The sequence below is a fragment of the Protopterus annectens genome, chromosome 2.part0 (genome assembly GCF_019279795.1).
Source record: "Protopterus annectens isolate FY-2018-M chromosome 2.part0, PAN1.0, whole genome shotgun sequence".
Taxonomy (NCBI): domain Eukaryota; kingdom Metazoa; phylum Chordata; order Ceratodontiformes; family Protopteridae; genus Protopterus; species Protopterus annectens.
In genome coordinates, this window is record NC_056728.1 from 803,461,372 (window position 1) to 803,484,375 (window position 23,004).

The following is a 23,004-nucleotide window of genomic DNA, read 5'->3' on the forward strand; positions in this document are numbered from 1 at the left end:
GACAAGGATGTCATAACATCCCTGTATTCTTTCCTCATAAGGCCAGTTATTGAATACAATGTCCCGTTCGACATGTACCTCACAAAGCACATGCAGCAACTGGAGAGATCACAGAGGTTCCTCACCAGAAGAATCCAGAGCCTCAAGCATCTACCCTACACAGATATGCTAAAAGCCCTGTCCCTCCACTCAGTTTCATACAGACTCCTCAGAGGTGACCTCTGTCTGGCATACAAAGCAATCTCATACCCCACCTTGATCATAGGATCATAGGAGATTACTAGGCTAATGGCCCTGGGGCCTTTGCAAGCCTAGCCAAGAGTTTACCCCCCCCCCCAAAAAAAAATGAGAAACCTAAGTCAGCACCTGTGGCCCTATCAAAGAGGGACAAAGGTGGAACCCTGGGAAAAAATGATGGTTTCCCATCCACTCATCAAGGCTGCGTTTGAAGTGGGTCAGTGAGGTACTCTATCTGACATGTATGGGAAGTCTATTCCAGAGAAAGGTCAACCTCTGGGAGACAAACCTGTATCTCCAGCAGGTTTTGTTGATGTTGCATATTAGTTATAGGCCTATCAAGTGGGTAATGTGCAAGGAGTTAGACTTACAGATATGGAGCATCTCCAGTAGGGCAGGGTCTGACATTGCCTTGTAGGCAGGACACAGATCATCTTTGAGCAATCTGTATGAAACCAAGTAGAGTGATAGTGATTTAAGCCTGACCACATAAGATAGGTGTTGGAGGCCATGGATTCTCCTTGTGAGGTATTTCTGTGGCCTTTCCAGTTGGTGTAGTTGTTTGGAGAGGTACATACCAAATGGGGCATTATACTCAATTATTGGTCTAATAAGGGAGGAGTACAGAGAGGTAATAACCTCCTTCTTTCTGGATGCAATCTCCTTACTTATGAGCTGAACAAAGTAAAAGGCTTTTCTGACCACAGCTGCCACATGAAGGTCGAATGTGAGATTATTGTCAACCTGGGTACCCAGGTATCTCATCACTGGTTGTGTACTTATGGGGTTGCCGTTGATATGATAATCAGTAGGGGCCACATTTTTGCCGAATGGCATGATAATAATTTTTTTGCGTTTAACTTAAGGCTATGACCTTGGCACCAGTCTTTTGTAGCTATGAGACTCTCTTGCAGTATGTTAACATAAATTGGGGAGTCAGTGACAGCACCCAACTTACAGTCATCTGCAAACTTGGTCAGCCACAGGACCTTTGTCTTTGCTTAGACCTCTGAGAAGTATATGCCAAACAGTAGGGGTCCCAGGACAGATCCCTGGAGAACACCACTAGTGACAGGTCTGTTGTTGGAGGTGGCAGTGCCTATTTTCACCTTGTGGGTTCTAGCTGTGAGCAAGTTGGCCACCCATCAAACTAGATAGGGATTAACACCAAGTTATGTTAGCTTTTTGATGATGCCCAAGTAAGACTGCAGCATATTTGCCAGTCAAGCTCCACTTGAGTAACCTGCACGTGTGATCTCAGCCTGATCTGTGACATCAATAGGACTTGTTGGTGGGACAGAGTTGTCTCCCAGAGACTCCCCCTTCTGGGGAATAGACTCCCTCTCCACATCAAGCAGAGTACCTTATTATCCCTGTTTAAGTGTAACCTGGATAACTAGATAGAAAACAGAAAATACACCCCTGGGATTCCACCTGTGTCCCTTCTGGATAAGAGCTTTGGGTGCTGACTTGTCTAAACATGAGCTAAACTCTCAGCTAGGCTAATAAGACCCTCAGGCCCAATAGCCTAGTAACTTCCTATGATCCTTTGAATAGTGGAGTAATTAAAGTCACCCTGAATATGGTATTGGGTTGGATGATGAGTTTTTCCAATAAGTTTAAATGCATAATATGGGATTCCTGTGTCATAGATGGGGACCTATAGCTTGCAAGAAAGTGGTATGGGATTTTGCTTATGGTGATTTGAACATGGAGAAGCTCAAGTGCATTGTCCTGTTTGATCAGCCTTGAGATATATTATTTCTGATTTAAATCGAGACACCTTTGCCTTTTCCCTGTCTGCCTAGTAGCTCATCTAAATGTGTGGAAGGTGTTATAACCTTGCATTGGTGGTGTGCTCTCCACTGCTTTGAACCACGTCTCAGTGACCACATAGACATCACCATTCTCTAGGATGAGGAGACCTTCTAGGAAACAGAGTTTTTTGTTTAGACTCCTAGTAATGAGCAGTAACACCTTTATATTTTCCTGGTATTGATTTGCTATGCAGGAAGTACTTTCAGTATGGCTTTTCTTAAAAAAGGCACTATGTGGGAGGACAATGTTTTAGCTAATATTCAAAAGTCTAGAAAGGAGAGGTGCAGACCATCCCTGACAAAACACCTTGGTCTGTTGACCATCTCCTTTCATGCTGACAAATATTACACCCTCTTAGAGTGACACCAGAAACTAAGCCAGTCATTAAAGGGAGTCATCCTTTAGTCATATTGTGGTATCATCCTTGGAGAAGGTAAAATGCTGCTCAATGCTAGGCTCATACCAGAAGAGGACAGATGGTACAAGAGCTCCATGATGTCTCTCTTCATATAGTCTAGGGAGGTACTTCTCAGATCATTTACACCCACAAAGACTATGACTGGTCATACTGGTCCTTATGGTCCCATGACCTGAGTGCATGTGTAATGTGTTGGATCCTGGCCCTTGATAATTTATTTATTTATTTTTTTTTATTTTACATTTGTTGACTGGGCTAGTCTAGCTGGATACATGTCCATTTTCAGAAGAGGCCTGGGGAGAAAAGCTCCACAAAAAGACAGCAATACAGAACATTTGTTATACAAAAAATAAATATTTTACAAATGGAAAGTAGTACATAAACTGTTTCATAAGCATAACCAAGAAAATACAACAGGTGAAAAAAATTTTTTTTTTTTTTAGTTCAGTGGAATTGATAAATAGAGAGTAGAAAAACAATAGTACTGCAGAAACCTAGTAAGATTTGTATGACTAAGAAAAGGTAGAGGGAATGAAAAGTTCAGTCAGGGTTAGTACAAGGACAGAGCCATTGGGAACTGAGCAAAGTTTTTAGATAAGCAACTGACTATAACTTTTTCCTTACTCAGCCTGGTTAGAGGGACTGCAGTGTGTCTCATAATGGAGCCTCCAATGACCAGAATATTGGATTGTTTGGTGGCTTACCTTATGGGCTTAGTAGTAGGGGGTTGTTTTCAAAGTCCATAATCATGGCTTATGATGGTATTTGTTATGTGCACTTCATCTAGGAGGCCTTTGGGGTTTAGGAAAGTTACATTTAACTGTCTCAGCATATGTGGGTCTATGTGTCTGTTTTGAACTATGTGTGATGGGTGCAGCGTGTGTACTACTGACAACCTTATTAACATTAGGAGTGCTTTTATGTGAGAGCTTTGCCTCCAGTGATATTGTGTAAATGCATCTCTCACATACCATATCAGTTTGTTTGATAATTAAATGGTTGTCAGTAAACATAAGGCAATGTCTACATTGCCTCAGGATGCCCATATTTACCAAGCTGGTAACTGAGATAGTGGGAAAGTTCATATCCATGGCAGTAGACCCTTTTTTATTGATTGAACAACTGGAGTAAGAATATAAGGTGACATCAGGAATACCCAGTTTGCAACTCTGGGGGCAATGCTTGTCACTGCAAACTAATTGTGCTATGTGCAACTTGGTATTGGTAAAATTTCAATGGTACTTTTACAGGAAAAATATCAACTCAAGGTGTCTGCATCTATAAAGGGCACTACCAAACACTTGATGGGAAACTAATAAGTAGACCTTGATGATGATTTATGGAGGAGGTATTTATGCAGATATTCTGAATTTTGGTTAGACACCAGGAAATCAAACAGTTAGCTTGTCAAGAATGATAAAAATAGGGGAGTCACTACTGCTTGGCTACTACTAGTGCTGGTCTCACCACAGATTCACTCTGTTAGGATACAAAGCTGCTTTGCTTCTTCTCTCACCAGATGCAAAACTTTAGCATCGGTCCCAAGATGAGAAGCAGATCACAAGCTCTTTTGTGATCCACAGTCTCGTCCCAGACAATGCAAGGGTCTGTAGGCTTGTTGTAGCCTTTTCCTGGTAGATGCCTTAAATAGCAATCAGGCCAATCAGGAATGTCAAGCACAGACACTCACTGTCTAAAGGAGGCTGAATGACAAATCCTACAGCATCCTTGACTTGAAATTTCCATTAACTGAGGAAATTATTGCAGAAAACATATCAAAAGATTTATTAGAAAAGAACCTCAAAAAGCACTTCAGGACTCATTGTCACATTCCAGTGTTCTAATATTTGTTAAGCAGTATGTTATGAATAACTACATCAAAAGTGTGTTGAAAACTGATGAACCACTCACCTTAGTATATGCCCTATTCCATATCCTTATATATCCATTTAGTTCTGGGTTTTAAGCGGAATAGAGAGCAGGATGCTCTACTGGATAATATTTCTCAGACTATCAAAGAAGTTTAGTGGAGCTGATGAAGGATTCCATGTAGTTATTCTGCTACCGGATGCAGTGTTTGTACTACAGGATTCTTCTTGTAGGATCAGTTTTTCTTCATGGTTTATAACATTTACTCATGAATAGATGATTTTCTGGTTTCTGGAACATTTTTTCAGGGTTGAAATTGTACTATGACAGAATCAATTTTTATTTCAGATCTCTTTATGGTTTTATTAATATTATATTTTGGCTCATATACAGCCAACTGTGTACTACAGCTATTACATATCCTCACTTTCTGGTCCCAAGTATCACCTTAGCCACAGACCTAATCTAATGCTCTTTCACAGGCAAAAGGGTAGACTGAGATATCCCAGATCACTTTTATCTTTGCTGCCACAGTGATTATTGCATCTGGCCTATCTGTGCCCTGCCCTCATACATGACAAGCAATGGCATGAGGTCTTAAAAAACATGAATGTCAGCTGGTGCGTTCTCATGTCATCCAGATCACAGATTGAAAACTCCAGCTTACACCATCAAGAGCAGTCAGTTTGTGATAAAAATCTGTACCCTTCCTTCCCAGGAGAGGTAAAGTAGAAAAATATTGCTTTTTCCATTGCCAGCTTCTCAATGATAAGCTGATTTACATTGAGTAATGAATCAGAATTCCATTCACCTGCACTGCAGAGTGAACTCATCATATTTTTTACCTCCAACCTACCGTTCATGATGCCAAAACTTTAAAAAGGAAGGCAGCAGAATTACTTATTCAATGTCAAAGCAATGAAAGCTTTATGACAGCATTTACTGGAGGCTGTTTTATTCAGGGAGACAAGAAAGACTGGGGATCTAGAAGAGGCCTAAGCTGTATCCAAAATTTCAATTCATTCATATTTGATGTCTGTGAAATGTCAAACCTTCAGCAACAATCATGTGCGCTTAGATTTTTAAGCATCTCAGAAAATACAGTGTTAAAAGATGCATAAACCAAAGAAATACCAAAGAAATACAAATATCCTTTGAAGAGAAAATACTAATAAAAGTTAAAAATAACCATAAATATAGGCTTAGATTTTTCTCTAAAACTTCACAAACAGCTTTTCATATCTTGAAAACTGTGCAACCTAGACATACAGTTTCAGCAGCATTTTTCATCAGCTGAACTCGATCTTTTGTACAAGGACAAAGTTCTTCTCTGGATGCATGTGTCTGTGATATTTAAACAAATATGAAGCAAGTATTCCTACCATACCTCTCAACCATACCAAATTTCTCAGTAAATACCAGTTTTGAAGGCAACATATTGGGGTGCCACGACTTCCTGCGTAGCCCCTTTAATTACCGATTTTCCTTTTTTTTTTAAACTCCTGACATCATCACATGCATAGTGTGCACGATGATGTTCAGCTTCTGCAGACCTGTTTTTCTTCTCTGGCTTGGGTCCGTCCTCCATCAGGTAAAAAATGTAAACCTTACCCTTACCTAATCTATATGCAAGACAAGCAGCAGCAACCAGCAGCTTTATTTATTTATATGATTACTGTGTGTGTGGCAGCTTTACTTGTTTAATGGCTGCAGGATTTACTTAACAGCAGAGTGTGATACTGTGTGTGTGCGGCAGCTTTGCTAACAGCTGCAGGATTTACTTAACAGAAGAGACTGTTTTACTTATAAATTATGTGATACCGTGTGTGAGCGGCAGCTTTACTAATGGCTGCAGGATTTACTTAACAGAAGAGACTGTTTTACTTATAACTTATGTGATACTGTGTGTGCGTGGCAACTTTACTAACGGCTGCAGGATTTAAATACTATTTTATACTATTTATAACTTATGTGATACTGTGTGTGCGTGGCAACTTTACTAACGGCTGCAGGATTTACTTAACAGAAGATACTATTTTACTTATAACTCTTGTGATACTGTGTGTGCGGCAGCTTTACTAATGGCTGCAGGATTTACTTAACAGAAGAGACTGTTTTACTTATGTGATACTGTGTGTATGTGGCAACTTTACTAACAGCTGCAGGATTTACTTAATGGCAGCAGTTAGGAGAGAGAAACTGTGTGCGGCAGCTTTACTTATTTAAGTTGGATTTACTTAATGGAAAACTGTAAAAAGCAGCAGCTTTATTTTGCATTCATTTACGTAAGGGCTGCAGGTGGGAAAAACTGTATGTTTACTTATTAGGATTTACTTAATGGAAAACTGTAACCAGCAGCAGCTTTACTTTGCTTTAATTTACATAAGGGCTGCAGGTGGGAAAAACTGTGTGCAGCAGCATATTTCTTATTTATAAACAGCAGCAGCTTTACATATTACTGTGTAGCCAGTAGAAACCATGCTTTCATTAACAGGCATAAAGGAGAAACTGTGTGCATTCCTTATCAACAGTGTGTGTTCAGCAGTTTATGTATTTCTTGTCAGCAACTTACCAGCTTTATGTATTTCTTATTTATATGATAAACAAAATAGCAGCAGCTTTATGTATTTCTTATTTATATCAGTCAGCAGCTTTATGTATTTCTTATTTATATGTGATTACTGTGCCAGGATAAACTGTGTGTGTCAAGAGAAACCATGCTTTTATTAACGGGTGTTAAAGAGAAAGGGTGTGAGTTGCTTTCATTAATGGACAGCCAGGAGAAACTGCTCCCATCAATGGGCAGCCAGGAGAAAGTGTGTGTGTGTGTGTGTACATATTTCTTGTCACCAGCTTTACATATTTATTATTTATATGACAAACAGCAGCAGCTTTATGTATTTTTATTTACATCAGCAGCTTTATGTTTTTCTTATTTATATGTGATCACTGTGTGTGCAGCCAGGAGAAAATGTGTGTGTCAAGAGAAACCATGCTTTTATTAATAGGCAGCCAGTAGGAGTGTGTTGCTTTCATTAATGGTGTGTGTGTGTGTGTGTGTGTGTGTGTGTGTGTGTGTGTGTGTGTGTGTGTGTGTGTGTGTGTGTGTGTGTGTGTGTGTGTGTGAATGTGAATGCCATGGTTAGTTATAACTGCTGGTTAGAGTTACTGAGACTAAACCCTGTGCCTTAGGTGCAAGGAGCAAGAGCTTAAATCATCTACCCCATACCACCACAACTTGTGATTTAAGGAGTTAGCCATAGTTCTCAACTGTCCAAAGTTTTACAGAATGTTTGGCTTATACTTTTGGTCTGCTCCTCTTAAAATTTGTGGTTTTCTGGCAAATCAGTGAGAACTGAATTCACTAAATAACGATAGCCATTTAATTTTCAGTCTTCCTATCTTTCAGGAAATGCATGGTAACACAAAACATTCTGTTTTAGCAAATTTTCTTAGATTATACAAGCAATGTTTAAAATGTGTCCCTGGTTTTGGGCTTTAACCCCCCCCCCCCAAAAAAATGTTGGCTTTTTCCAGATTTCTTGTGCTGCATAGTTCTTTAAGGGGAAAGAAGTTTAGTGCTGCTTATGCCACATCTATCTGTGTTGTTAGTAGCATAACAAGTAGAATACTTGCATTTGATGCAGAAGGCTGTGGGTTCTACTCCCACAATATGTAGATGGATTTCTGATACTGTATGTGTTGTACTTTTAGAGGGGGTGGATGCTGCAGTCCTGAGAATGTTCTCTTTGACAGAGATACATAGTAACTATGAACCTGTTATCAGTTATCCATCCATTCCATATTGCAATATTACTAGCTTGTCATTTTTTTAATGTAACATAGGCAATTTATTCCTCAAGGGCAACATGCATTTATTTGTAGATGAAACAATGAAATATTACGTTGTTTAGTTGTTTACATGCAGCAACCTCTTCATTAGTTACAGATCTTAGAGAACTCTTTATTGTGGAATTATTTAGATGACTTGGTTCATGCATTTTGTTTCATTGCTTACTAGAAAAATGTTCAAAACAATAAATTTAAAACGCCCTCTAACAAGTGTGCTGTATTATACAAGGAATGTATTATGTAATTTAATGCAATCAGGAAGGTGTATCAAAGAACACATGACATGTATGTTTTGTTTGCAAGGGGCCTATGATTTGAAAACAGACCAAAGGTAATCTTCTTTATCCACCACTGGCCAGATGTGATTTCTTTGGGTGTGATGTGGGTTTCAATGAATGTGAGTTTCAAGGGCAGAGAAGTTTAAATGCTAAGTCTATTTTCATTCTGAGGCAGTATTGCTTTGTTTAGCAGATGTCTATTAATGTTTGTGCATTGTACTATAAAATGTAAAAATAAAACCCAAATAATTATTGTAAAAGAAAAGTAGTATACACACATTAGTGATTATGGTAAATGGTGAAATAGCCAGGTAATGGGACATTGGAATTGCTGCAGGGGGACTCTGGTGCCATATTTTGTTTGTCTGTTCTTCAATTTGCATTTGAAAGTTGATATCCCACAATTCCGTTGGAGTGGGATGGGCTGCATAATTATATATGCACATTTTGTGTTAATCAACATAAAGATTTGTACCTATTTTTCATGGGCCTTGTCCAGATTTTTGATGTTTCCAGGTTGAGAGGTATGATTCCTACCTACAGAATTAACAATATAAACAGTACCCAATATCTGTCAAGATGTCCAACATTATTTGTCTGTTTGTCTGTGTATTAACCAGGGTAAAACACTGATTCATAAGGACCATTTTCAGGACCGGCCTAAGGTTACAGAAATTAAAGCACTGACCAGTTAAGAATGTAATTATGGTAACTCTTTCCAGAAAAAGCTTCAGCAAGCATATATGCTATATATAGCAGACATAGCAGAGTAGTTAAAGTAATACAATCTGGCACAGGCTGTAGCTCTTTGCATAGAGCAGGGGTGTTAATAAAAGTTTTTTTTCCCAACAGCATTACCAGTTCTTACCAAGCTATTATCTATAAACCATCGCTGTTTGATTACACTTCCTTTATGCAGTATTCAAAACAGTGTCATTTTCTGCAAGATTCTCTTCTTGTCAAGGGCATTGATTTATAGTAAATGTCTTTATAGCTAGACAAGTAAGGCATTAAAATGGCACTATAATGAGGTGTCTCTTACCAACACTTTGGTTAAGATCTGTTTGGATCCATTAGTTAGATTAATTAAGTGACCATAGGGTACTAAGAGAAAAAGGGTCAGCATGCAGGTATACAACTGTGAAGCTTCACTCATGATCAGTTATTTTCCCTCCAAAATCCACTTGCTTATAACTTAACATATAATTAGATGTCTAAACCTATGCAATGCACATTTGAAACAATGAATTACCTATGGGAATTTTCCCTAATTCATGCTTTTCATGATTTGCCTTATAGCCTTGGTCATGCCCGAAAAGGGTTCATGAAAAAGCACATCTAACAGTGTAACAAAAGTATGTGTAAATAGATAAATAAATAAACAAATAAACAGTCTTGAATAAATGAAGACAATTCAACTTACTGTTCACTGTCAGAATGGGATGTTGATCAGTATGCTTCATTACATATTGTATATATGAGACTAGGCTTAAGTGAGGACTTTGAGGAAGGTACCATGGCCAAGCAGAACCTGATTCTTGTGTCAGCATAGATTAATGCAGTCAGAAGGAAGAAGCTACACAATTTACAGACAGATTGGTGATAATCTGAAGCTTGTTTATCTCACCAGGAATCATGGTACCTGGGTAAGCTGGAGTGGTGGTTTGATGCTTGTGGATGGACTAAACACTATTAACAACCTATAGTTTTGTTATTCTCACCACTCTGAAATATGATAAATCAACACAGAGTATGGAGGGTTGACTGGATAAAGGGTAGTATATTGTTTGTAACCTGTTTATGACCTGTTTAATTATTCCATCAAAATCTTTGTGCCACACATGGAGCTTTGGGAATGATTCCATTTTGCAGAAGTAAGGTGGTTTCAATACTTTCAAACTGGTAGACGGAATATTGTTTTTTCAACTAGATCCTGCCCTAATGCCCAAAGTTAATAATATGCAGGTTATGTCTTAAGCTGCTGGGAGTTAAAAAAGGAATAGTGCTTCTCCTGCTGAGTTCTTGGGTTTGGTCACTAGAAGTAGATTTTTGCTGCTGGAGTGTAGAGGTCTAGTGAAGCAGTAGGACTGGAGAAGAGTTTGAAGGGATGGGACTTTAAGAGGATGGTTTACTAACTTGTGGGTGAGAGAGTTGATTCAGGTGAAGACGTTGAGGGAATTCAAGCCAGTCAAGCTCTCTAAGTGAGATACAGTGGTGGCTGTGATAAAATGCACCAGTGGCAAACTTAGCAAATTTATTGTAGCAAGCCTTGCTCTTGTTTAGGTCTGTTTTTCTGTAAGTAAGTATAGGAGAGGCATAGAGTAAAGTGGAGATTGGGAGGGAATTGGCAGCAGAAATTTTGACTGTCTTCATGAGGAATTGTTTGTTTCTGTTCAATGTACATAGTTTTTTTGTGAACCTTTTTTATGGTAAGAAAAATGTGAGTGTCAAATCTGAGATTGTTATCAATCTCAACACCAAGTAGTTTAGTGTGTTCTGTTGGGGAGATGATGGTATTGTCTTTGGCTATAATATTAAAGTGGGGGATAATTGGGTTAGATTTAGTGGGTTAGAAGATATTTCTTGCTCGGGTTGAGTAATAACTGGACATTAGATAGCCAGTTTTCTACAGATGAAAAGGCTTCCTGTGTGATCGTGTGAAGTTCAGGTATAGTTGGGGCTGAGCAGATGAGGGTGGAGTCATCTGCATACTGTATAAGAGAAGCATGCTTCGTGGCTGTGAATAGATCATTGATGAAGAGTGAGAATAGTAGGGCACCAAGGATGGAACCTTGGGGAATACCGAGTGTTACAGGAAGTCGAGGAGATAGGTCATTATACCAGACAACTGATTGTTGGTGGCCAGTTAGATAGCTGTGAAACCAAGCATTAGCTGACTGGCAGAAGGATAGGGTAGTGAGAACAGAGATTAGTAGTTTGTGTGAGACCATGTCAAAAGCGTTGGATAGATCCAGAAATATAACAGAGGAGAACAGGCCATTATTTTTATGATGAAGGATAGCATTAGTGAAAGAGGGCAAGGCGGTAGAAGTGCTGTGGTATGGCGTGAAGCCATGCTGGGTGCTGGAGAGGAGGTTATTAGCTAAGAGGTAGTCTAAGACTTGAGAATGGATGTATTTCTCAAGTATCTTGGAAAGTGGAGAAAGGATGGCTATGGCGCAGTAATTGGAATGTTCAGTGGAGGAGCCACCTTTATGGAGGGGAGTGATGTGGGATATTTTCCACAGTGTGGGGACATAGCTTTCTGATAAGGACCAATTAATGAAGATAGAGACTGGATAAGCTAGGGCATCTGCTGTTATTTTTAGGTATTCAGAGGGGAGATGGTCAGTTGCAAGTTTTGTAGGCTTAAGTTTCAATAGAAGTTTTTTTATGTAGGAGGTAGGCACTGATGAAAAAGAAAAGACTGTGGACAGAGTATTTGGTTTTGATGTAGGGAGGGTGGGTAGAGGGTTGTGTTGTTTAGTAAAAGACAGAATGGTTTCAGAATGGTTTCAGTAAAGTGTTTATTGAATTAGTCAGCAATACTGCTGGAGTAAGGGGTAGTGGTAGGTGGGGGGAGTGTCTACTTTACCTAGGTGGTGAATGGAGTTTATTGTGGACCAGAACTGCTTAGGGTTGTGATGGGAGGAGTTTAGCACTCCAGTAAATAAATAAATACATACATACATACATACATACATAGTTACATAGATACATACATAAATAAACTGTTGTTTTGAACAAACCAAGTAGCTATGTGATGTTATCTATACTTTACATTGTTTTGTGCCAGGAGCTTGTCTCCCTGACAAATAAATTTTCAGCAAGGGTGGCAGACGTTTATGCTACTTATGTTATAAATCAGTTGTGAGCAAGGGTTGCTTCATAAAAGTTCCTGTCGTGGGTGATCACAGGAGAAGCATATATATCCAGAGTGAAAGAGAAACTTCACCCATTCTGACCGTCTTGGTGTGTGTGTGTGTGCATGTGTGTGTGTGCGTGTGTGTGTGTGCGTGTGTGTACGCGTGTGTGTGTGTGTGTGTGTGTGTGTGTGTGTGTGTGTGTACAAACATGTGTGTTTGTGTGTGTGTGTGTGTGTGTGTGTGTGTGTGCTCATGTGTGTGTGCGTGTGTGTGCGTGTGTGTGTGTGTGTGTGTGTGTGTGTGTGTGTGTGTGTGTGTGTGTGTGTGTGTGTGTTTGTGTGAACTTTGTGGGGGTAACAGCTGCTGTGTAATACATGATCTGTAGAGCAGACTTACAGAATGTGTTTCCAGATTAGTAACAAAGCCACCATTCTACCATATGCTATGTGGAGATATTCCTCGGGCAGGTCAGAAAAGTCTGAATACTGGTAGACAGCAAGGGTGGTACAATTTTAGATGGTGGTAGAACAATTCCAAGAAAGTGCATGACTGACAGCAACAATAGCAAGGAAATCCTGAAAGCAAGACTTGTTACCTTTCTAGAGAATAAACATTTTCTTGATTGCAGTCAACATAGTTCTATGAAATAGTTTTATGAGTAAATTTAATGTACCTGGTCTCACAAATGCCTCTGACCCAATTCCTTAAAGGGTGTTGTTACATTAACTGAAGGGGCATGAGGCGGGGCTGAGAATGACCAGTTGCACTGTAGCATGTTCGATAGGCCAGGATCAGTGGGTTGTGCATGAGGTGCAGCTGAGAATGACCATCTGCACTACAGCATGTTTTGTAGGCCAGGATCAGTGGGTTGTGCTGAGACATGGTATCAGGTATAAAGAAATTTATTAAGGAGAACTGCAGGGGTCAGCTCTGGGCCCATGTTCAGTACTATTATGAGTGCTTATTTCAGGCATATCTGAAAGAAAATGGACTGCAGTAAATCTCTTCTTTACTCTATTTTGATGTGATAGTGCAGTACTGAGACAGAAGGTGAGGAAGAATCGTGAGAGGATACTGTAGCAGGCAGAAAAGATAACAGCTACAGTTCAGTAGTGACATGAGGAAGGCACTGTGTTTGGACCATAACAACCTTATTGTATTACCTGGATGAGGGAAAATTATGGCATCTTCTGGTGCTGGTGTTGATCTGATGTAGACAAGACCACCAGCATCACAGTTATATGGCAAAGACAGGTGAAATCAGATTGCTGGAATTTATCCTTAATGAAGTAGACTCCAGAAGGAGAGATGGGATGCGTCTGCTCACCTTGCCCTGATTTGGTACACCTGAAGTACTATTCAAAGTTTTGGAGGTCTTAAGAGATGAATATCAGGGTGCTGGTCAAAGTCCAGAGGAAAGCCTCAAGTAGTTTGCATAAACTGGAGTGGATAAGGTATGCCAGAAAAAAAAACTTACTAGACTTTTTTAATTAAAGGGAGCATATAATTGTTTCAAATGTCATACTATCTAATGTTTCATTCTCAAAATATAGACATTGAAATACCCTTGTATTCAAGTACTTCTGCGTTAAAGTATGAATAAGGCTTTCATGTTGAAAGAAACTATTATTTACAAATGGCACAGTTTATGGCATCTGTGATGCCTATGCAGTGGCCCAGAAATCAAAGAGCCTCAATTGTCACCACTAACACCAGTGAATGGTGTCAATATAGGGAAAGGATAATAAATATGCATACAGTAAAGTACAGTTTCCCTTAAAAGCACACAGAGATCACAGTAAGTCTGGGGCTGGATTTTCCCTTTCTCTCTAGGTCCCCAATAAGATTCCCCACTAGCACAGCTATAGGGTCCAGATCTCAGCCTAGTGGGCAAGCTAAAACCTCCAGCACCCTCTCTGCCCAACCAGTGCTTTGTGTCCCTGCCCAAGTAGCTGAAACACACACTTTGAGATAAGAGTTTATACAACCACACAGACACTCCTGGGGAAGGTTGGCACAGGTTGTCCGGCTGTGCCCCTATTACCCAGGCTATACGGTAGAAATCACTGCCACCACCCAGCTAATATTTATCAGCTACTCAAAGGCCCTTATGAAGGGTGTCAAATTATTACTGTGAAATATTATTATCCAAATCATAAGTGAAACCAAACAGTCAAGACTTATTTGGAGTGACTTGGTACAGTATCCCTATATACATGCAAGCAATGTACTCTTAGAGTTTTAATTATCTCTACATAAAACAGCCACAGTTGAAAGGTTTCAAAATATTTAATAATAAATAATAAAAACAAAAGACAATACTTTTTACTACACAATGCCAGTCAAGAGTTCAGAGATCACAGAGAAATACTTAAAATAATACAGTAGTAAAAGTTCTGACATCACAGAAAAACAAACTAGTCTAATCTTCCTATTTCCTAGCTATATCTAAGAGAAAACACAGTTCTAAAATCCTACTTGCATCTAGCAACAGGCAGAGATCTGGTAAGTTAGATGTTCTCAAGACAGATGCTCTAATGCTTTCTTTCTTTCTGTCCTTAAATTGAAAACACAGTACCACTGATTAATGTCAGATGACATCATTTCTTTCTGGTTCACAGGCTAACAGACTCTCAGAGGTTAATGGCCCCTTTCATCTTGTAGCTGGTCAGGAAACAGAGCAATAAAATAAATTTTACATGCAAATTCTAGCCATTAACTCTGGCCTCAAAACAATAGGCAGAATTCCTTCATCCAGACATGTCGGCTCCAAAGTTTGACATCAAAGACAGTCATAAAATGCTTGACTTAGCTTTCTTACAGCACAGTGCACTGCTGCAGTTCAATATCCAATGCAGTCTTTTAACATTTAAGAGAACAAGCCTGTGGCTTACATTAAGATTTACAAATGACAGAATTATCTACAAAATTCTATCTGGCTAGGCTGGCAGCATTCGCCTATCTTCACAACCCCAGAGAACTCAAGCTAGTTTTTCAAGTGACCCTTGAGAAATGTTGCTTGAGAGGGTTAGGTCTATCTTGAGTATATCTTACCTCATTCCTTGTCGTGAGAGCCCATCTGCATTGGCATCGATAATCCCACCGTGGTGCTGCACTGACATATCAAATGCTTGCAACTGTAGGCTCCATCTTAGCAACTTGGCATTTTGCTGGCTGGCTCTGTTTAACCATGTTACATGATTGTGATCTGTCACTACATTGACTTTTCTTCCATACAGATAAGGCTGAAGTTTCTGCAGTGCCTACACTATGGCTAGAAATTCCCTTTCTACAGCTGCATAGCATTTCTCCCTGGGTTGGAACCTATGACTGAGGTAAACCACTGGGTGCTCTTCTCCCTCTGAAGAAATCTGGCTAAGTACAGCCCCCACCCTTTGGCTTGAAGCATCCACCTGCACAACAAATTATTTGCTGTAATCTGGACTGGCTAACACAGGGGGTCCTCCCAAAGCTTCCTTAAGCTCCTGGAATGCCTGCTCACATGCTGGGGTCCACACTACCTTATCTGGCCTGTTCTTCCTTGTAAGGTCTGTGAGGGGAGCAGCTATGGTACTATAACTGGGGATGAACTTTCTGCAATACCCTACTGTCCCTAAGAATGCCCTCACTTGCTTTTTGGTAACAGGTGCAGGCCATGCCTGAATGGCTTCTACTTTGGCAAGTTCTGGCCTGATCTTACCACTCCCCACTCTATGTCCTAGGTAGAAGACCTCTGCCATACCGACCTGACATTTGGTCGGCTTAATGGTCAATCCTGCCCTCCATAGTCTGCCTAGCACCTCCCTAACATGCTGAAGGTGCTCTTGCCAGGAATGGCTATAGATGGCAATATCATCTAGGTAAGCAAGGGCAAACCCTCCTGCTCCTGCTAGGATATGATCTACCAACCTCTGGAAATTCCCTGGGGCATTTTTCATCCCAAAGGGCATCTTTGTGAACTCATACAAGCCAAAAGGAGTCACAAAGGCTGACTTCTGTTTAGCACTGGCAGTCAAGGGCACCTGCCAGTAACCTTTGGTAAGCTCAATAGTTGTTAGATACTTAGCCCCACCCAGCTGCTCATCTGTCCTAGGCATAGGGTAAGCATCTGATTCTGTGTGACTATTTAATTTCCTGTAGTCCGCACAGAACCTGGTGCTGCCATCCTTCTTTGGCACCACCACCACTGGGAGGCCCAGGGACTGTTGGATTCTTGAATCACCCCCTAGTTCCAACATTTCCTGTATCTCCTCCCTCAGAGTCTGTTTGACTCTCTCAGGCACCCTATAAGGAGCCTGCCTAATAGGCCTTTGGAGTTCTGTATCCACCTGGTTCTGCACCAGGTGGGTGCACCCTGGTTTCCCAGTGAACATGTCCCCAAACTCCTGTAACACTGCTTGGATTTCTCAAACCTGGGTAGGAGATAGCTGATGGCACATTGCTACCCCTTCCACTGAGGTGTCAGCCTGAGCCTCACTGAGGAGGTCAGTCACCAGATCTCCCTCAGGCTCTTCCTGCAATCCAATGCAAATGCTCAGCACAAGAACCTCCCTATCATGGTAAGGTTTCATCACGTTAACATGGTACAATTTATGCCCCTAACTCCTGCCTAGCAGTTCCACCATGTAGTTAACATCACTTACCTTCCTTACCACCTTGTAGGGTCCCTCCCAAGCTGCTTGCAGCTTGTTGTGTCTGACAGGAATGAGAAGCATTACCTGCAGCCCTACAGCATACTCTCTAGCTCGAGCATTCCTGTCATACCACACCTTTTTCTGTTGTTGGGCTTCTGCCAGGTTCTCCTAGGCCAAGCCCATGAGTTCCCTGAGCCTTGTCCTGAGGTTTAGGAGATATGCCACAACAGGGTCATTGTGAGATTCACACTCACCTTCCCACTCATCATGAATTAAATCTAGCGGTCTCCTCACCCTATGCCCATACAGCAACTCAAAAGGTGAAAACCTGTAGATTCCTTGGGGACCTCTCTGTAAGCAATCAACAGATGGGGCAAATACTTGTCCCACTCCCTCTTAAACTGGTCTGAAAATGCCTGTAGCAAGGATTCAATTTGTAGTTTAACCTCTCAACAAGACCATTAGTCTGAGGATGGTAGGGACAGATCTTCATATGCTTCACCCCACAGTACTTCCACACACAAGCAGCAGGTCTGACATGAAATTGGAACCTCTGTCAGTCAGTATTTCTTTTAGAAAACCTACCCTGCTGAAAATCTCTAATAAAAAAATTTGCCACCATTTCTGCCTCAATGGAGGACAGAGCCACCGCCTCAGGGTGTTGTGTAGCATAATCCACTACCACTAGGATATACTTTTTCCCTGTGGAACTTGGGTTACTCAGAGGCCCCACAATATCCATAGCTACCCTCTGAAATGGCTCTTCAATCACAGGCAAAGGCATCAAAAGAGCTCTCACCTTGTCTACTGCCTTGCCAACCTTTTGGCACTGCTCACAGGTCCTGCAGTACCCTGTTACATCTCTGGAAATTTCAGGCCAATAGAAGTTCTGCATAATACGTCTCTTTGTACATTGGCATACCCATATGACCTGCAAAGGGAATATCATGGGCTATGGCTAGAAGTGCCAGATGGTAGACTCTAGGCACTACCAACTTCTGTACCCTCTCACCTTCTAGCCCTCCCTCAGGAGTCCACTCTGTATACAGTAACCCTTTGTCCCAGTCTAAAGATTCCCCCTTCCCTTGAGAATCAGGTGCCTCACTAGTTACCTGCCTCAGGCCTTGCAATGTAGGGTCTGAGAGCTGAGCCTGTCTCAACTCTCTCTTTCTAACCCTTCCCATCTCCCCTTCCACAGGAAGTCTGGCATTCTCTGACAGTGGTGCCTCACTGTCAGCCTGGGTACTACTACTCACCTTTGCAGTCACTCTGTCGAAGAGAATATCAATACCCATAAGCAGCTGTGGCTCAGCTTCAGTCACACTGCTACAGAGTTGCTCCCTCCCTGAAGTAACCACCTCACCAGTCCTGGCTGCAAGTATGCAGTCTGTCTGGGTCTCACCCAGGTTACCAGACTCACATGTTTGTCTCCAAGCATGACTGTATATAACTGCATAAACACATGGTACTGCCTCATCCAAATCCTTCCCTATCAGGACATCTGCATGATGGTAGTTTGGTACCCCTGTTGTCTCAAGACAACCTACTATTGGCATTCTGTCTTTCCCACTTACTGGCTCTCTCACCTTTTGTTCCCCACCTTGCCTCCGTGAACATCTGTATGCCACATGGCCCCACTGGGTGCATTCAAAAAATTTAATCCTAGGTCCTGGATGTGTACCTGGACTAGTGGCTTCCTCTGCTACTGGCAAATTCTGTTGGGGCAGTCTGTGCTGCCCACCATGGGTTGCTTTAGACCCATGAGCAGTACTTGGGGTCCCTTTCCTGTGCAGGGATGCCCTGCTTGCTAGGAATAGGTCTCCCTTCTTCCCCAACTCCTCTGAAGTAGCAAAACACCAAAACCTTCCAACGAAGCAAAAACTGAGTAAAAATAAAATAAAAAATCCAAACACAAATGTGGACTCACCAATTTAATGGCACATAGGCAAAAGGTCCCAATGACTAAGCGCTTTCACCATAAGAATGGCTTCATCAGAGTAACGTTAGGTAATACAAACACCATTTAAATAACATACTCCCCTGACAACTGACCAATCCACATTCAGTGACATCATCACTTGTAAAATACATGAATATAAAAACATAATACAACCATAAAATAAGGAAATCCTACAAAATATATATATATATAAAATTAAGCTGTACATGTATAAGCAAAAATCATCAAACTTAAAAACATTAATAAAAAATATATTAATGCATCTATGCATTACTAAAATGTTTGAGATAATGTGTTAAACAACAGTTGCTTTTGCCTTAAGTATAGGAAGAATAGCTATACTGTCATTTAGACCTGGTGGATGCATGGCATTAAGCCTAAATTGCCACATGGTCTCAAGGTTAGCCACCTTTAATTTTAAATCTCCCTCTCTTTCATTGCTCTTTACCTTGTCTCTAACAAAAAAGATAAACTTTTTAAAATGAGTACAACTTATACTATGCCTATATAATGCATTGTGGACATCTTTAGTTCTAATAGCCCTAGCGTGTTCAGCTATTCTCTCCCTAAGCCTCTGTACAGTTTTGCCTACATAAAACCTCTTGCAGCTGATACAGGTTGCTACATATACTAGCATGTTGGTGTTACAGCTGTACCTCCCCGGGAAACTTAATGTACAGCTATAACCAGGGATAGACACACACGGGCCATCATTAATATACTTGCATGCCCTACATGTCCCAATCTTATACATTCTGGATATTAGAGACTTACACGAGGAATTCTCCATGATATCTTTAGCATTTCTCCCTCGGCTGTACACTATCCTGGGTTTAGAACCAAGTATATCCTTACATGAATCTTTAAGGCCTAAATGCCATGCATTATTAATGGCTAGAGCAATATCTTGGGCAAGGTGGTTATACCTAAGGACCATTGTGGCATAGCTATCATACTGATTTTGAGGGGACCTCTCAAGTAATCCAGCACTAAGAATAGGCTGGCAAAGGGTGTTTCCCTTCTTCAGAACTTCATGCTTGATCTTCAAAGTTAATTTCAGGGGATAACCCCTATCTAAAAACATCCCTACTTGTTGAAAAAACTCACTTTTAAAGGTGTTAGCATTAATCACCAGCCTAAACAACCTTACCATCTGTCTCTTGATGATCCCCTTCTTTGATGGTAAGGGTGACAACTATTAAAGTGGGGCATAGAATTAGAAAAAAATGTCTTCCTATGAATACCACTTTCAAGGGTCACCCCATCAAACTTGAGATGAATGCCCAAATAACTAACTTCACTTGGATGCCAAAGATTTGTGAACCTAAAAAAAGGTAGTTGTATTGTTTAAAAATTCAAGGAACTCATTGGCGCCCTCCTCATTCCCCATCCAGAGAATCAGAATATCATCCAGAAATCTGTTATACAACAAAATGTTGGACATAAATTGTGAGATGAAGATAAAAGTATCTTCCCAATACAGGAGTACTGAGTTGGCAAACATAGGAGCACATTTTGCTCCCATGGCTACCCCTGCTGTTTGTTGGTAAATTTCCCCTTCAAAGAGCAAAAAGTTATTCTTCAGGACTATTCCCATTAAAGCAACCAATAAATTGAACCTAGTCCTGTTACAGGTTTTACTATTCACTAGACTTTCCCTAAAAAATTCTAGACCCTTTTCATGGCCTATAGTGCAGAATAAATTTATTACATCTGTAGTGAGAAACAAGAATGATACCGATAAATCAACACCTCTAAGTCTCTCTAAGCAGTGCCATGAGTCCTTTAGAATATGTTCAGATTCCCCCAAGACCGTTTTAGTCAATGTTTCCACAAAAGCTGCAAGTGGCTCTGTTTTAGACCCTTTAGCTGCCACAATGGGTCTAAAAGGGGGATTAGAAATAGACATGGGTCTTGGGTATCCCAAAAATCACCAGCGTAACAGGATGTTGAACTAAAAGATACTTATAGTTTTCCTCATCAAGCATTTCTTGAAATAATGCATCTAGCAAAAATGAATCAATCTTGGAATAGGCTCTGTTAACCTCATTAATACTGGCCCTAACATAAGTTGACTGATCGTTCAAAATTTCGGACATCCTAAAAACATAGTCATACTGTGGCATGATAACCATGCCTCCACCTTTATCCGGTTTCATCAAACGCAGATCATGGTTATTAGCTAAACTATATAATGCCTTCCTCTCATTATTAGAAAAATTATCATGTACTTTCTTATTGCTGTTCAAAATCCTTCTCAATTCAGTTTCACATAGCCTCTCAAACGCAAGTAAATCCACATTTTGAGGTACTATAAATAAACTACTTCTATGCAATGAAACTTTCTCCTTGACCAAGGAGGTGCCATTAAAAAACAATTTCAAATTAAGCTGCCTAATAAACAGTTTCAAATTAGTCAACACATCAGCAATGTCCAAAGAAAATTCTGGTGCAAAAGTTGTACCATTACTCAACAAACTATGATGGAAATTATTTAAAGGCATTGCTTTATAATTGTAAATGATAAAATCATCTTTCTTAAAAATATCACATTGCAGGGGTTCATCAGTTACATCATAGTTAACAAACATCCCACAGTCATGACCTACATCATTCAGATACATACTATCACTGTCCAATGATGCATCTAATTTCACCCTAGGCCCTTGTTGCTCTTGTGGTAATAGTTGTGGTTGTAATGATTCCCGTTTTTGTAATGTCTGCTGTTGTTATATGAACGCCCCTTTCTTCTGTTTTTAATCTCTCGGACCTTCTCGGCCCATCGTTCTCCTCCAAAAAATACTCATTGCTTAAATCAGAGACCTCAATATTATCAATGGACCCAGTTTGTATAGCTCCCAAAGAAGCCCCCACACCCTTCTTAGCATCCTTTACACCAATAGGGTATGCATGGTCATGCTTGTAATCATTCAGGTCTCTAATGAGTTTTTTGTGTTTAGTATTTATATATATATATATATATATATATATATATATATGTGTGTATATTATATATAGCAAAAATCATCAAACTCAAAAACATTAATAAAAAATATATTAATGCATATATGCATTATTAAAATGTTTGAGACAATGTTTTAACCAACAGTTGCTTTTGCCTTAAGTATAGGAAGAATAGCTATACTGTCATTTAAACCTGGTGGATGCATGGCAATAAGACTAAATTGCCACATGGTCTCAATGTTTTCCACCTTTAATTTTAAATCTCCCCCTCTTTCATTGCTCTTTACCTTGTTTATAACAAAAAAGATAAACTGATTTTTGCTTATACATCTATAGCTTTATTTTTATTTTTGTAGGATTTCCTTATTTTATGGTTGTATTATATTTTTATATTCGTGTATTTTACAAGTGATGATGTCACTGAATGTGGATTGGTCAATTCTCAGGGGAGTATGTGATTTAAATGGTATTTGTATTACCCAACGTTACTCTGATGAAGCCATTCTTATGGTGAAAGCGCTTAGTCGTTGAGATGTTTTGTCTGTGCGCCATTAAATTGGTGATTCCACATTTGCGTTTGGATTTTTTTTTTTTCCTCTGATGTAGCACATTGTGTATCAGCTAACCACATCCTCATGTCCTCAGGCAAAGTGCTAAGGGCCTGTTCCCTCACCAAAAGGTCTGACAGCCCTTCAAAAGTGGTGGCTTGACATCCACTCACTCACTTATGAAAATAAGTGCTCAGTTCAGCAACATATTCACACACACTTTCATCTGCCTTGCGCCTCTGCTCACAAAACTTTTTCCTATACATTTCAGGTGTTAGATAAAAACATTCTAACAAGTGATTTTTAACAGCAGTATAATCAAAATATTCACAATCAGCAAGTTTCAACAACACTGCTACAGCTTTACAATGGAGTAAGGAAATCAGGAACTGTACCCAGAGCCTTTGGTCAACATCATACTATTTGCATACCCTTACAAACATATGAATGAAACTATCAAAATTATTCCCTTCTTTAAACTGCGGAAGAAATTTACTGACCTTCTGTGCTTCAGGGGTCAAGTTACTCCCTTACCCGTTACCACCATGACTCTGATAAAG

The 23,004-nt window shown here is 40.1% G+C and overlaps 1 protein-coding gene across 1 annotated transcript in view; it reads left to right on the plus strand.

Annotated features, from left to right (window-relative positions):
• The window catches only part of PTPRD (protein tyrosine phosphatase receptor type D), a 6,523,893-nt gene that overhangs the window by 3,931,734 nt on the left and 2,569,155 nt on the right, over positions 1-23,004 (plus strand). The window lies entirely within an intron of this gene.